The sequence below is a fragment of the Crassostrea angulata genome, chromosome 2 (genome assembly GCF_025612915.1).
Source record: "Crassostrea angulata isolate pt1a10 chromosome 2, ASM2561291v2, whole genome shotgun sequence".
Lineage (NCBI taxonomy): Eukaryota > Metazoa > Mollusca > Bivalvia > Ostreida > Ostreidae > Magallana > Magallana angulata.
The window spans coordinates 5,360,835-5,376,602 of NC_069112.1; the positions used below are offsets into that span (position 1 = coordinate 5,360,835).

Sequence of the window (15,768 nt, forward strand, 5' to 3'; positions counted from 1 at the left end):
TCAAACTATTGATTTCAATAGTCATCGCTTGATTGACTCTGAGATGCTTCGATGACTGACCTTGACTGCTTTGATCTTTGATCCATTGAATATGATCTTCGATCCACTGAATATTATTACCTTTTATCTTCGATCTATTGATTAGCATAACAATATAATTGATCATTGATCCCTTTGATCTTCGATCCTAATTAGCATAACAAAAGAAATACCCCGTTAAGTAGGTCAAGGTTGACTTCTCGAGAACAATGGTTCTATTGTTTTGCCCCCCTATACAGCCCCCTATACTACTTGTATGTATAGCCCTGACTTTTTATCTCAGAATTTAAAGGATTCATACTTCTAAAATAATTATTATCTATCTATGAATGAAGTTTGCATGTATGCAATCAGGCATTCGGTGAATTCTATTATTTGCGCACACATTACGATTCGCACTACTTTGTTAACTATGCAGTGAGACAGCTTTGTGTAAATCAAAAATTTCATATTTCGTGGCATTTTTCTCGAGATTTAAACTTTTATAGTGACTTAATTATTCATTCATACTTAAATGCTTAAAAAAAATAATCGGGAAGTTTTCTAGCCTCGCCTACTATAAACTGATCTATAGTTAAGTTACATGTGTATTCGGAAAACAACAAAAAATTGCAAATTATGCTATTTGATGCATTTTGTAGTTTCGGCATAACATTAACTTATTTCATAATAGATAGTTCATATCACATGCCAATCATTTCTTTAAAAGGAATACTTTGTTTCTGTACTATTTACCTTCAACTTTACAATTAGGCGCCTTTGAACGTATATGTGCATGTGGCACGGAATCCCGATCCCGATTCAGATAAACGTGTGCTAGCCTGGTTCCCTGAGCTACCCATTACGCACGGGAACCAGGTTAGCTCATGCGCAGGCTGAATTTTCCTCATAACATCCGGTTTAACCTCGCTTATATATTTTCTGCGTGGACCTCAGGGTCAGATTATAAACGGAAAAACCTGGATGACATTTTAATTTACAAATATCAAATACAACTCGAGCTGCCATTAGACACAAACTATTTAAGAAACACCATCATTCATAATAAACATATTATATGGACAATCACCAAGACTGGGCGATGAATATTCATAAAAAAATTGTTTTGTTTAAATTCCTAGACCGTTTGCCTATGTTACAAAGGATACACACCAATAGAGATCATTGATAGAATGGTGAAGGTGTTAAGGTGTTTTAATTAACTAATTTAATTAATTTAATGGATTAATGTATTTTAACATATATGATACTGAAAATGAGGGGGGGGGGGGGGGCTTGAAACAAATAATCAACATCATTCTATTTTGAAAACAAAATCTGAATGATTACAAAATAAAATGAATTGGCCTACTGTGTGTTGTGTGTCAAAAACAAATGATTGCACGGAAGTGACGGAGCTAGATTTTTTTCAGGAAGGTGGGGAGGTATTTCGTTTGGCGGTTTTTGGTAGCTTTGTTATACTAATTTAATAAGTTATTTTTTAGAACTTTGGGTATGAAAAACCATGCCCCCTCCGCTTGTACATAGAACCGTGAATGAAAGGCTTTGCATTAACCGGGGAATTCTGCTAAAAGTAAAGCGAAAATTAAGTTCTCAAACAGTGATTCTCAGCTATGTACATCTGTCACTGATAACGTTTTATTCTTGATCTGTACACATTGAATCAAATATTTGCGTAATATGTGCATTCTACGTAGTAAAAATACACAGGCACCCAACGCTAGGCCTATAACTTTTTGTCATCATAAAAATAAATACCAGACTACCTTAGTCTAAATAATACACGCGTTTTTAGGTATGGGGTATTTGTTTTTATTATGACAACATTTTTTAACGTCATGTGCCTGTGAATAAGATGCATATATTGATTGATATATTCTAATTATGTTGTACTTTAACCATGCACGCCTTCAATTTAAGACCAATGTGAATTCTTGACTTTGAGCTGTAGAGGTCCTTTATCGTGCCAGCGCCTACTAATGTCACTAACACCATACCATAGGTGTAGGCAAAGACACGATTTGATTTATAATTGAGAATGGTAGGGTAAATAGAATAGAAACTAGATACGACCTCGTTACGAGTAACGAGTAGGTCTTCCGTTCAATTTTTAAACGATACGATTAAAATACCAATGAAATTTTCCCTCAACCACTCCATTTCAGATAATGTATACGATAGTCAATATCCTTTAAAATGCTTAACAAAGTGTTTTGCTTTTTCACATACAGCACATTAAAGATTTCAGATTTTAGTCCCCTAAAACCCTATATACGTCATCAATCGGTGTGACAATGAGTTTTTCAAGCTGATATTGTTACGACCAACAACTTTGTTTCTATAATGCATTACACAAATTTGATCGGTATGTGTAAAAGACTTTACGAGTGTCTTGGCCCCTAATTTCAGGGGCCAACCCCCTTTTCTTCAGTTCATTTGAAAGATCTCACAAATACTAACATTTTTTGTTCTTACACGTATATAAACTTGTTGTTTATTTTTAAGGTACAGTTGATTGAATATTTCCTTCTCTAGATATATTGCGTCAAAATTTTAGTACTTTGGCCCATAAAATCCTTAATTACGTAATGGGCGTGGCAAGCCTTCTAGATCCTTAATGGGGACAAGCATTGGTGTTTTGATTAATGGAATCTCTTAGTATCATGAATGCAGGCATTTTATCTTCTCTAAATATATAGCGTTAAAGTTTAAGTACTTTGGCCCCTAAAAATCCATAATTACGTAATGAATGGGCATGACAACGATTTCACCTGATAGATATTGTTACGATCAACAACTTTGCTTCCATAATACATTAAAAAATCGTGATCGTTTTAAAATTATTTGTAACAGAGTTAACGAGTGTCTTGGCCCCTAATTTAAGGGGATAGCTCCTATTTCTTGATTTTGTTGGAAAGAACTTTTGATTCTCTACCATTTTTAGAATATATGTCTTAACAAAATATCAACTCATTAAAAGATACATATCAAAACGTATGAAAATTTTGATTCAAAATTCGTACCCAATTTTTGAGCCTAGGCGAACTCAAGGAAATGGTGCCCCTGGCGCCAAAAAAACTACATTCTGCACATTTTCAAACTATGGTCTATCTATCCTGCAAATTTCATATTCATATTTCTGATAGTCTCTGAGTTTTTTTCTGCACAAAATTGGTCGTAAAAACTCAGCCGTTATCAGAACCGTAAGTGACGATTTCAAAATTTCAAAAATCTCCTAAAATTATGACCACTGCCAATCATCTGTGAGAAAATGGTCGAAAGTTTTTGAGATATCGCGTGCACAAAATTTGCGGAATAAAATAATAATAAGAAGAAGAAACAGTACGAAAACAGTAAGGTCTTCCGTTGGAAACGGAAGACCTTAATGACTGTTTTGCTGAAAATTTGATGTACATCAGTTCTGGTAGTAAAAATGTTAATTATTTTGAAAAATAATTACACGTTTGGAATCTTGCATGGTGTAACACTTGCAAAGAGATGCACATGTATGATAACATGTTTGGTAGTGTAGATTGGAGTCAATATAAATAATGTCAAAGGGAAAGAAGTGGCAATAGTAATGATTTGCAGATTTGATTGTAGGAAATTTAACCCGGTTTGATGTTCCTACTGAGAGGAAGAACGATGATGACTTGTCGAGGTCAAAACAGGATGTTTGTCAGACCGTGAAGACGAGGTCATTGGCGAAGAGGAACAAGGCGAATAAGGAAAAAGGAAGAGAAAAGTATTGAACTAGGTAAAAAAAACTCCATCATGAATGCATAGATAGGCAGATATCTTTCTAAAGATGGGTAATGTTTCATTTTGCTTTAGAGTGGTATACTATTGATATACTGAACAAACGTTTTAAATCTACTACTAAGGAAATAAGAAAACAATATTCTCGTCAAAACTTCGTATGCAGATTTTGAAGCTAGACCAGAGAAAGGAATTTGGCATTGAATATTAAACGACACCAAGCAGTACTGTAGATCATGTCCGTTTAAAAAAAATATTCAAAAAGTACATAATATATATCGTTTTAGCAATAATTAACACATCTGTCCAGTTAATAACATTGCTTATTGCATTAGATTTTCCCTTGTTTGTTTCGTTTTGCTTTCCGTTCCGTTCCATTTTCTGTGCCATTTTCCGTTCCAAGTTTTAGCAACAACCATTGTGTAAAAGTCAATTGACGCAGTCCAAAGGGATTCTACTGTTAAACGCACAAGATAAAACAAGCAAGCGAGAGAAGTTTTTAATTCAATCTTTTTTGCATACAGGGACGTCTCAGAAGTATCGACAAGAAAAAGATCAATTAGGCACGTCTGTCTTAAAAAATTATGCGTATTTTCTAGTCATTCTTTATAACAAGAAATGCGAAAATCAAAAGTGACTAGGATAAAGAAACAACACCGGTGCGTTAAAAGACTGTAATTCATGGCGACTGCTGTGAAAACGAAAAGGTAATTTTCATTTGTTGTCGAAACAATGGTGTTTTAAATTTGATTACAATCTCATTTCTTTTCCTACCGACTTAAAAAAATTAATGTTCGGCACAAAAACCCTAAAAATTATTTATTACTTTACCTTCCATTTAGATTTTCGCAAACAACAGAATGTTGTAGCAATATTGAAATCATAAAATCATAAATCATAAAACACTATAAATAATGCTTAACTTCCTAAGAGATTATTGTAATCTAAATTTAGGTTTGATACCAATGATAAGCACTTTCCGATAGTAAAGAAGTTATTTAATGTCTAACTACTGAATAATAGTACTAGAACGCCGCATGTAAGTAGATAGCGCGAAGGCTGAGGTAAAATGTGCCGGAATCTGGGTCACTGTTCACTGCGATCTAAACTGACCACTAAGAATTAGGATCACTGCATATCATAAATTTGAGTTGCAAATTTGATGGTTCATCTTGGAGACTAAATGTGATGTACACGCATCACTTTACCATTAATTCAGCGTTGAAAGATGGCAACCTTTAACTGTCGCAAACTAATTTGCATAAGTCTATTCTATAAGTGATCACTTGCATTCTGCATACTGTTCTAACCACTCCAGAGTATAAAATACTTTTGATTTCCATTAGTGCGCACTTCACATTGGAAGCGCGATTAGTAGGGTCGTATGGGACAAAATTTTGTCGTGATGGACGCCAACTATCAAGATTTACAATGCGCCGATCTAAAGCATATTCTAAAAACTAAAGGCATTCCCTTTTCGAACAAAAAAAAAACAAGATTTAGTTGACTTATGTGAAAGCGCTGATGCTCTTAATTTGCCTGGAATCGACCAGAACGATAGCGAGAAAGAGGCTTCAATCGAGAGACGGACGGTTCGGGGGAAAACTTATCGACATCCATGTTACGACACTGGAATCCTCTGGAGTCGTAATCTAGCTACCATCCCAACCATTGATACGTTTGATGTGACATCTTTTCTTTAGAACTACTGCGGATGGTCTGAAGAACGCCTGCGGAGGAGAAAATCGGACAATGGCTACAAGCTACATTGTTCCGGCCACATTCATGATGTCACAATGGCAATGTTAGGTACTTGTAAACTTCGTAAAGCATACCATTTTATAGTTTTATTGACATTGGAATATGAAATAATACCCATATAATCATAAATTTTGTTGTCAAAATCGATATAAGCAATATATGAATGTTACAACAGAAACATAACCTTGTTGACCAACAGTTTTCTACCCAGTAAACAGGGACTGGGAATTAATGTCATACCAAGACATACCTTTATTGATTTATCAAACATGATTAGAGACAGTCATGCAACAAATTTTAAAAGCAATATATGTATTGTCAACAACAATGTCAACAAAAAGGAATTTAGAATATTTGAACAGAAAATAATTTATCACTTTTCAATTCAGATGAAGATGTGTTCTATGTTAAAGGCAAATGTGTGCCTGAAACAAGGCAGTCCAGTGATATCCCATGAATTCTGGTTGAGAAATCAGGACACATATTTTCAGCTGAATGTACATGTGTTGCGTAAGTTTATTTTCTAGATTTTCACTTCCCTGTATATCTTATTGAAGCAAAGCTGGTCATACTATTTTATTATCATTTTTTCATAACCACATTTATAAAATTTAACAGAGGGGATGGATCATGTAAGCATGTTGTTGCCCTACTGTTTGGCATAATAGATCACATCACTTCAATGGAAGATCGAAGTTCAATTGGAGTTACTGATACTGCAGCATATTGGGATAAACCACGGAAAGTATGCAGGCCAGTGCCTGTTCATGACTTAGATATCAGGTGTGTAACCGTGTGTTACCCTATTTTTATATGGTTTTTTTTGGGATTACCCAGTAATTGAATTAACTTATTTTATAAACATTGTCAATTCAACTGTTCTTTTCTGGCGCTGCTCGCATGTACATGTATTGTGCTTATATATTCAGTTTTAATTTTATGCCAGTCCTTTTATTCATTCGAAAACCAGGCAAATCTTGCAGAATGAATTAAGAAACTGAATTGTTTAATATCCTTTAACTAAGAATTAATCTTTTGAAATTACAATGTTCGTTATTTAGAAATTTACTTATAATGCGTTATTATAATTCCATATAAATTACAGGACTGTCGTGAATGTACCAGATAAACCACGACCATCTGAAGATTCTGGTTATTTGCCACTTAAGTCTTCAGATTTTGATACGGAGTCATTGGAAAAGAATATTGTTCAAGTCCTAAAGAAGAGCAAAACATTGGCAATGGCTTTGTATACAATGTCAGACTCTGATGATGACAATGACATGTCCATGTGTATTGAGGACACGCCCAAAAATATTATTGATTTAGTGTCAATGCTTGGTCAAGAAAATGTGAAAGTAGACGATTGTTATGTTAAGAAAGTTAATGAATTTACCAAAGGACAGTCCATTAACCTTATGTGGCAGTACCGAAGAAAGGGAAAATTGACTGCTTCAAATTTTTTCAAAGCTTACCACTATAGAGGGAATAAAGCAGACAATAATATTGTGCGCAGTATTATGGGTCAATATAATTTTACTTCGAAGTCAGTTGAATATGGAAAAATTAATGAATCTGTTGCACGTGAGAAATATGTAGATCACATTACATGTTTTCATCCTTCATTTAAGTGTTCAGAGACTGGAATCTTTGTTTTTAAAGATTTGTTTTTAAAGGTCTTGTTGAAATCAAGTGTCCATATCGTTCACAAAATGAAACTTGTTAGGTTGCTATGTCAAAAAATTCATCATGTGCAATTGTCAATGGTAATTATGCATTGAAAAAGAGTATTTCCTCCTCCTATTATGTCCAAATGCTTGGCCAAATGGCAGTCTGCAAGTAATCTTACTGTGATTTTGTATTGTACACACAAAAAGATATTTATGTAGAAAGAGTTAATTTCTCACAAGCAGATTGGGAACTGTTATTTGAAAAACTCAAAAGTTTTTATGTGCAATATGTGTTACCAAAATTGGTCAAAGTACATGTATATGCATCAGAAAACTTGAATAAGGTTAATGATTATGGTGTTTTCATTGTGCTAATTCAAAAGTTGATGAATGTCAAAAACCATTGTATGGATTACACTGTCTTACAATTTCACAATTTATTGTTCATCATGAGCAATATATAAAGTTCTTGAAATTAATGTATTCATCTCAATCATTTTTCATCATAACAAGTAAATAAAAAAAGGCATATGATTATTTGAAATATTGTGCAATCATGAATAAATGCACCAGCTTAAAACATTTTTAGAGCACTTAGTCCAATTGATACAATTATTTATGTTGCTGGAAAAGAAAACCGCCCATCAAATTAACGGTACACATGAACAACAGTAATTTTCCTTATTTAAATTTTTTTGACAAAGGTGGCATGAAGTTACAAAAAGCTGCTGCAACTCGTAGCATGGCTGATGACAAGTTTTTCATATTTAATGGGAGAATTCCTGCTAACATTTTGAAGGATTTGAGTCTTCTGATAGCCCGTTCGACATGGATGCGTAGTGAAGCAATCTTACGAGTTTCAAGAATCTGTTTAGATGAGAGTACTCTCCCCTTCCCATTTCTTCTCTCATGGGTAAAAGGTGGCATATTCAAATATGCTCCTTTCAGGGTAAGAAGATCTTTTATTTGGAATCCTCTGTCTGCCATCACCTCATCCCCTGAGGAAATAAGGTCAAGAAATTTGCTGTCCACAATAATTTTTCGGTCACTGACATTACCACTCCAGAATTTGGAAACAAATGTAAAAGCTCCATTGGGTTGGATAGCCACCAGAGCCTTAAGAGTGTTATGTGACTTGTAATTACTCCAAGTACTTGCCTGAGCTGAACAGTTTTTGGGTTTTTGAATGAACACTTCTGTGCAGTCAATTATTGATGTAGTATTAGGGTATTTTAGCTTAAAGGATAAAGGCATGTGTTTCAGAATTTTTTCTTTGGATGGCCACTTGATAACAGGATTTAAAATTTGTGCTAAGAAATTAATCCATGTGCCGAACAAGGTCGAGACATATCCAACGGACACATTGAATAAAACAGATAGAGTTGCATTGTCTAAACCGAGTCTTAATTTTAGCATAACCAATACGAACTCTTCCTTCATGGTTAGTTTTCTCTGTTTGCCAGGTTTTTGTTGATTCTTCTCTTGCCACTTCTTGGATCCTGACCTCCCAGTCCCTTTCCAAAATGAAACTTTGTTGTAATATGGTGCCAAAAACTAAAGGAAGAATGTGAGAAAGCTGAGGTATGGCAGTCCAAGAAAGTGTTTGATGTTGTTATCATCTTGTATAATTTTTCCTATAAGATCATTCCTGAAGTCATTTTTCTGCATTTTCAGGGCTTTCAATGTCTGATTTTCCTCTCTTAGTTCCCTGTTTTCTTTTTCTAGCTCCGAACACCTAGCCTATTTGTTAAAAAAGTAAAAACAAATTGTTTATTGAACCTCATGTTCATAATTATCATTTTGAAAAAAAAAACAACATGTACATGTATAATATTTTGTCAGTGTCAACTCACCTCTAAGGATGTTATTCTTTCCAAAAGGTCATGTTCCCCACAGTACTTCTTCTCTGGGTCACAGCAGATATAATGATGGTCATGCTGTATATTTTGACACTGAATATTACATCCAACCTCTAAAATAATTTGAACATGCCGATAAAGAACTGGTATACTTGTATAAAATAGTAACAATATTGTATAATGTATATACATGTATAATATATACATATTTTACTGGTTAATTTATATTATCTAATATACTGTATATACAAAATATAACCTATATACATGCAATTGTTAAATGAACCTGTTTTAATTCCGTTGTTATTGTTGACATCTGTTTGTGGAATGTCTAATTCTCCTACTACATACGGATATCATATCTGTGATTTTTCGGTGGCTGGGTCTCATTTGACGAGGTGAACAGTTTTGATGGATGGCTGATCATGCTGTTTGACGTTTGTTGAAGATGACCTGCTTGAATTAGAATTCTTCGTTTTCCGTGGAGTTGATTTTTTATAATGATTATATGTAAACAAAGTTGGGTAAGGGTTTTGCGGTGTTGGAAAGGAGTCAACAAAGTGCTTGGAACATACAACATAGTGTATGTTGTCGCAAGAACTGTCTATTTTTAATCCCTCTCGCCTTATCAAACTTAGCCACTTTTTCAATTCGCTCTCTACCTTGGGTAACTGGTGGAAAAGTAAATTTGAGCTGCTTCGACTATCGGCAGTACAACCGACAGCAATACAATGTCGCGCAGGCATAACGTACACTGCAGTATCGTCATTCGCAACAAGGAATGTTTGTCCCGAAAATCTCGCGAGATCTGTACGTTTTTTCACTCCGGTGGTTGAAGAGCGCCATAAGGGACTTAACTCTCTGTTAGTGGAAATCGGAAGTATTGGCACAATAATCCAAAAGCTGAAACCCTGCATTTTACAGGATATGGAATTCGTGTAAAGACCACCATGAGGTGAACCTAAAAACTGACTTCCTTTTTTCACCACTAGCGTCTTTAGCGGCCAAGTTTTCTGGTACATTGCATAACTTTTAAGATCAGCAGTGCTTGTAGCAGTAATGGATCGTATCCCCTCTGAACCGACCTAGTTAATTAGTCACGGTGAAAGCGCAGCTCTATCTCAAATTTGTTGAATTAAAATTTCTTAACAAACAACTACTTTTAATTGAATAGTGAAAAGTTTTTTTTTTTATTTTATTTTAGAAAAATAATTGTAATTTGAGAACATAAATATATCTGAATTAATAAAACTATTTTGATAACACTTGTTGAATGCTATAATATTTGACAAGATATAAGTAAAACCTCAATAAAACATCTATAAGATAATAGAAAAAGTTGGTTTCAAAGTTGAAAATGTTTCTTTTAAGACGTTGTTTTCAGGTAGAAAAGTGAAAGTTGCCTTCAATGTTAAAAGTAGGGTAAATCTTCAACGTGGAATCAACGTTTATTTTACGTCGACTTATGGTTGATCAACGTTGCAACTTGAGTTCAACATTTTCTCAACGGTGAAACAACGTTGCTCGCCCACTGGTATGCCTCTGCTTTTGCATTCTATAATCTTAATTTTTGCATATCGATATTATATGAGCTCAAATTCACTCTAATATAGCATTTAATGATAGACTGGTGCAATATTCATATAAATCAACGATGTCGTACAATATATGCCTCATACAGGTACGGCCTAATGTGGCAGGGGACAGTTTTTGATACAATTCATTGTAGCCAATGGATGCATGTCTCCGGAACTCTGTAACTAAAATTTCCTCTGTTCCTTTCCAGCACAAATACCTTTAATTCACTCTTTATAAGACCAATCACCAATTTCTGAAGAAAATTACTAGTCAAAACCTGTAAAATTCTCTACATATTGGTTTTTATGAGATTTGACCCTTTCATATTTTGCTAATTTTTCATGAATTTTCAGCTTTTTAGACCTCCCCCAGCTAATTCCCTTCAGAGGGTTGACCTTCCGAACCGCGTGCATGTTGCACTATCACATGTTAGAAACTTACCGGTGTATAGTTTACAATGTCCGATCCACCTATTTTTCGTGTTATTTTACCTGCCGTCTGTCAGTTGCAATTTCACTGTGTAAAGTCAACACAACAGTCATAGCCGCAGGTTTCGCATTTTACTTCTGATTCTCATGTACCTAACATAAGGGGCCTTCATATTGCATATCAATTTCAACAAGAGACACCCCTCTTACTAATAATAATCATTAAAAATCATTTCATGAATTTTAGCAACACTCATAAGCCTTCAAGTACATCAACTCTCAATTTCATAAAAATATTGACGGGTACTTTATTCGAAAATGTCCCTTGCTACCTAAGATTCTCTGGTGTGATTATACAGAACAGGATTCGGCATATACATGCATTCAACACATTTACACCCAGTGCTTACATATTATTTTAACTTAAGTCTTATAAAACTGATTCGATTTAATCTAAATCATATAATTCTAGTTTGTTTCTTTTAAACCAGGGTGTGAATATTGTAAATACTTCGTCTTTTTTGCTACGAAGGTCGTGGGTTTGGACTTGTATTATTGAAAGTTTGTTTAATGACAGAACGGCGTTCCATAAAGGCTTTAAAATGTTATTTACATTAAGGAAACCGATAATATTATTTTTTTTTTAACTTCAGTCAGAGCCGGATTTGTACTTTTATATAGAATGTTTCAATAAAAGACCTGATTGTAAATAGATACATGTAGTGCACATTGAATAGTACATTATATGTAACAGGTTTATTGAATGCAGAACGTCGAATAAAATGATGAAAACCTTAGGTGTGTCTGCATAGCATTTTACAAAACAACATCTCTTTTTATCGTATTTGTTTTATTGATAAGATATTTATCCATTTAGTGAACTATCAGGATTTCTTCTTGAACATGTTTTTTTATAAATTTAAGATAAAGAATAAATCAATGGAAAAATGCTGATCAGTTCTTAATATTATATTACAGTACATGCTTAACCGAGGTTTTTTTAAACGATGCAGATGGGTATGACCAACCTATTGAAAATGTCAACAACAATTAAAAAAACTAAATATGTTGCAGGGCTTTACCACTTTAGGAAATCCATACATTCAAAACATGAATTTCATTAACTTTTGATTTGTATTATTTTTTTTTGTTAATTTCCTCACGCCTAACTAACTAAGTCGTTATCAATTATATTTTTCAGTCAAAAAATTATTTTTATTCAAGATTAGATCAGGCGTCAGGTGGCGAAATAACACAGAGTGGAATATCAATAATTTATCCAATGAGTGATATCCGTCGCCTATTGAGATAAACCTGTGATAGAATTTTATATATATATATATATATATATATATATATATATATATATATATATATATATATATATATATATATATATATATATATATATATATATATGTAGATAAATAAAGCCTTGGTACAGCAAAAAATACTTAAATAAATAAAACAGAATGCGACAGTCCAAATTAAATAAATTGTTTACTGTTAGCGCTTTCAGCCATGTCGGCTTTTCAGACAGTTAACTGTCTGAAAAGCCGACATGGCTGAAAGCGCTAACAGTAAACAATTTATTTAATTTGGACTGTCGCATTCTGTTTTATTTATTTAAGTATATATATATATATATATATATATATATATATATTTTTATATATATATATATATATATATATATATATATATATATATATATATATATATATATATATATATAAATCTGATTTAGGCATTGAGGAGACCATACCCTAAAATGTAGTTTAGGGAGACAATATACAAAATTTTTATATGTGCATATTTTTTTATTGCAAAAAGTCATTTAGAGGTCTTCAAGATTCAAATAACTTTACATGTGTTTTAATTTTTCAATATATCTTGTCCTTAAAAACATACAGCAAAAATGGTCTCCTTAATATTTTGTTACTCTCTCATAAGGCTTAAGGAGACCGTGCATATATTTTCATATATATTTTTTATGGCTTAAGTAGACCATTCTTTTTTTCCCATAATTTTCATAATTTGCAAGTGCTCTATCATTTTTTATCGCCACGCAACATAGAATTAAGATATAATGCAAGGTCACTGTGTACATGTGCATGTATATGTAAGCTTTGTTAATATCTCACATAGTTGATGGTGTGGACTTTTAATATTCATAGATGGTCATTTAGAGGTCTGTGGAATGGCAATAATCTCACATTTGTTTTAATTTTTCATTACTACTAGCCCTTAAAAATATACTATATTGTCCCTCTAATATTTTGCTACTGTCTTATGCGGCTATGGGATACCGATAATACATTTTTATTAATATTACTTAATTAGGGTTTAGGTAGACCATTCTTTTTTTTACCATAACATTCGTGATTTGCAAGCCCTTTAATTTTCACTGTCCGGTTTTTTTTCGCATGTCACGAAATTTGCGAAAATGGGGAAAATATGTAGCATTTTAAATTTGCGTCCCTACTGAAGATTATATCCTCAATTCAATCCATTCTACATGTATCCTTATGTGTTTTAGAATTTCACATTAATAAATGAAAAGAAAAACATTTCAAGTTCATGAACAAACTTTACTAATCATTAAAACTAATTTCAAATAGATTTCATTTAAAATTTATGGACCAGGGTGTAAACATTAGTTCAATTTTGAAAGTTTAAACAATTAATCATTTCAAATTTATTAATAGAGCAATCATTTGCATTCAAAATTCAGTGTACATAACATGTCCATTATTTTGGTGAACTTATAGTTCAATTACAACAGTTTCATTTTTTTCTGTGCAACAAAATCATGCATGTAAGGATCTGTAAATTTATGAAATCAAAATATTCATAATCTATTTTCAACCTTCATATTTCAAATTGCATACATTTCAAGAAAATAAAGTTTTTAAAATTGATTTACTTAATATTCTTCATAATTCATATATAACAATAAAAAAAGGTGATCAAAGATCACGTATTGAATGAACCATTCATTCATAAATGTTAATGAATAACATTGATAATAAGTACACATGTAAGAAATTGACAAAGTTTAAAAGTTACTCTGGGAGCAAAAATGACTGATCAAATGCATGGCATAAAAAATATTAAAGGACGAACAGGATTATGCAGCTTAAAAAAATTTCAAAATGTTCAAACATAAAGACATTAGGATGTCGTCTGCAATACATATCACGTTTAGGGGCCACTTTCTTGCCTTATAAGAAACAAAGGTAATCACAGATTACAAAGTACCGAGACGAGGCATCACCTTTATAAAGCATCACCTTTATGAGACCACCTTTATCACATTACCTGAAAATCATAGTTTATGCTCGTGGATATCTATGGATACTGTTTCGAAACAATATCATATTACTATATCATATGTTAAAAAATTGTATAATATTCATATGTTCATTTCATATATTAATATAAGATAAAAACATATAATAATAAAAATAAAATACTGTAATAAATAATGATGCAATATGCATATTGTAACATATGATATGACATAGTGTCATGTTAAATACATTATTGCATTTGATCACATAATACAATATCATAATATATGATACAATGTCATATCACATAATACATCACAATTTTGTAACACATTATATTATATTGTATACTTAAGTATGATATTATATCATATTTGATACATAATATGATATTGTATCATAAGATACAATATAACTTGATTCAACATTGTATCAAATCATATGATACAATATCATGTGATACAGTAATATATTATATAATACAATATCACTTTATACAATATCGTATCATATGTTACAATATTATATATTCCAATATCAAATAATACTATTTCATATGATGAAATAATATATTATATAAACCAATATCATTTTATACAATATCATATCATGTGATAATATATTATATATTACAATACAATATTGTATCATATTATACCATATTAAATATGGCAATAATGATATAATATGAAACAATAGCATGTGATAAAATAGTATATAATACATTATCATATTATACAACATTGCATCATAATAAAAAAATACTTTACATTACAATATAATGATACAATATCATATCATAATGCACAACAATATTGATACAATATCCTACTAACTTTTTATAATATAATATATGATATAACATTGTATCATATATAAAACAATAGTGTATCAAATCTGACAATACTATATCATATGAATCATGTTATATCATTTAACAACAAACACATCTATCAATCAGGTTAGAGTGAGGTAGGATATTCTTTTTAAACATCCTTGATAATAGAGATCAGGATCAGGATCAGGATCTGAAACTGAAGCTACCTCTATGATTCATTTATATTATAGTTAAATTAACTATGCAAGCTATTGTCTATAAATCATGTGACCTGTTCCAAAATAACTAAACCTCATCCAGCATCCAAAACCTATGACTCAGATTCGGCATTCAAGCCTGCCAGATGCATCAGTATCATAAGACACATCATCAATTCAGGTTTGGTTAAGTTAGGACAAGTAATTACTAAGATATATTTTTTAGCATCCTTGATTATGAAGATCAGGCTCTGCATCTGAAGCTACCTTTGCAATTCATTTATATTATAGTTAAATCAACTATGCAAGTTTGAAATAGTACTAAATAAATTTAATATATGACCTG

General features: G+C 32.1%; 1 long non-coding RNA gene and 1 pseudogene across 1 annotated transcript; one reads left to right on the forward strand and one right to left on the reverse strand.

Annotated features, from left to right (window-relative positions):
• The window catches only part of LOC128170701 (uncharacterized), a 723,116-nt pseudogene that overhangs the window by 235,661 nt on the left and 471,687 nt on the right, over positions 1-15,768 (reverse strand).
• Positions 6,018-6,792, forward strand: LOC128170752 (uncharacterized). Its single transcript, XR_008241888.1, has 3 exons — positions 6,018-6,069; positions 6,178-6,342; positions 6,665-6,792. It is a non-coding gene; the product is annotated as an uncharacterized LOC128170752 (long non-coding RNA).